Here is a 1,690-nt window from a genome sequence, read left to right on the forward strand (position 1 = left end):
TGCAAACTTGCAAGATCGAGCAGTCTTTGCAATGTGGTCTTTGAAGGTCAGTTGGTCATCAAAGGTTACACCAAGATTTCTGACCGAAGTTGATAGGGTAAATGTAGAAGAACCTAGCTGGATGGAGAAATCATACTGTAGAGTTGGAGTGGCAGGGAAGACAAGAAGCTCAGTCTTTGCCAGGTTGAGCTGTAGGTGATATTCTTTCATCCATGCCGAGATGTCCGCCAGGCAGCCTGAGACCCGTGCAGCTACCATTGGATCATCTGGTTGAAATGAAAGCTAGAGCTGTGTGTCATCAGCATATTATAGAAGTGGTGGGAGGTGGTGGAGGGGGACAGAGGAGAGAATTGAAAGTTTTGAAGAGATTATGTGTGTCTGGAGCGCTGTTGACAGATGACAGGCTACAAATGAAGTGGTAATGGAATACACTGCAGATAAACAAAATATCTGTGCACTGATTTTTAAATGCATCCATGATAACATGTTTGCACAAACAGAAAGTAGGCTACTTTAATTTGATTATGATTAAAGACAATGTTTTATGAATTGGTCTCAGAGTGTGAGAAGTCCTTTGGATTACCCCTAAGTTATCCCAGACAGGTGCTGCTTTTAGTGCAAAATATTCTCCTAAATTGGCCTGTTATGAGCTACTTTTAGCCCTAGGGTTCTTTGTGTATACAGACCCTGATTGTATATTATGTAATCTGTGTACACTTTTGAGAGACAACACTTACTCGCCACTCATCCTCAGATTTGACAGCCACCACGTGTCTGGACCAGGAGGTTGGGACTACGGACGGTCCAGAATCAAATCTTAGCCCTCTTCCTACAGGACAAGGTGTTGAAGCGTACAGACCTTCTTACCATAGCCCTGTTATTCCAGCTCACCGTATGCTGTCAGTAGGAAGAAGAACGAGAGAATTTGGTATAAATTAGACCAAATAGTGAACTGGCAGCTAACGTTAAATTAACTAGAGTTAGCATAAGCTGCCAGTTTGCTATTCTCTCATTTTTCTTCCAACCTACAGCACTTGGTGAGCTTGAACCACAGGGCTCTGGTTTAAGCTCTTTTTCCCAGATCTTTATTTTGACCTAATTGTATATTATGAGACAACGCCATCTCTCCACTCATACCCAGATTCCACAGCCACCACGGTTATGGACCAGGAGGCTGGGACTACGGTCGATCCAGAACAGGATTTAAACCTTCCTCCTACAGGACAAGGTGTTAAGCTCTTCAGCTTTTTTTGTGTTCTTTATCTTTTCAAGAATATGCTTGAGCATCAAATCTCTATATGTACTGTACAAAGTCTATTTGTCTATCTAGGGACAAGACGAATTCGGAGGAAGAAAGGTGAATTTAAATGTGACAAAGCTAATATTCTGCAATCTTTTACATTATCAACACAGAGTATGAATTGATTCGTCATGCAGGTCTTCCTAATATTATTGGTTTAGTTAATGTCTACATAAATTGTATGCATAGTGTATATAGATGCATTTACAGATACCCAAAGTTGTGGCGTTAAGCCACACCAAAAATATTTATTCTCTAATTTGTGTTTGGTTTTTAATTTTCTTTTTGGCTACATTTGCATTTGGCTTGTCTTCTATCACTACTGTATGTACTTATCTTACACAGTTGGAACTAAACAGAAAGATTGCCCCCACAACAACTGGGAGGTGC

The 1,690-nt window shown here is 40.8% G+C and overlaps 1 long non-coding RNA gene across 1 annotated transcript in view; it reads left to right on the plus strand.

Annotated features, from left to right (window-relative positions):
* Window positions 1-1,690, plus strand: part of LOC107599063 (uncharacterized) — a 4,533-nt gene extending 2,843 nt beyond the window's left edge. The window contains exons 2-5 of the long non-coding RNA XR_001610632.1: window positions 755-841; window positions 1,142-1,228; window positions 1,331-1,357; window positions 1,646-1,690. This is a non-coding gene — a long non-coding RNA (uncharacterized lncRNA). The remainder of the gene's footprint in view (window positions 1-754; window positions 842-1,141; window positions 1,229-1,330; window positions 1,358-1,645) is intronic.

This window comes from Sinocyclocheilus grahami, unplaced genomic scaffold (genome assembly GCF_001515645.1).
Source record: "Sinocyclocheilus grahami isolate Dianchi unplaced genomic scaffold, SAMN03320097.WGS_v1.1 scaffold260.1, whole genome shotgun sequence".
Taxonomy (NCBI): Eukaryota; Metazoa; Chordata; class Actinopteri; order Cypriniformes; family Cyprinidae; genus Sinocyclocheilus; species Sinocyclocheilus grahami.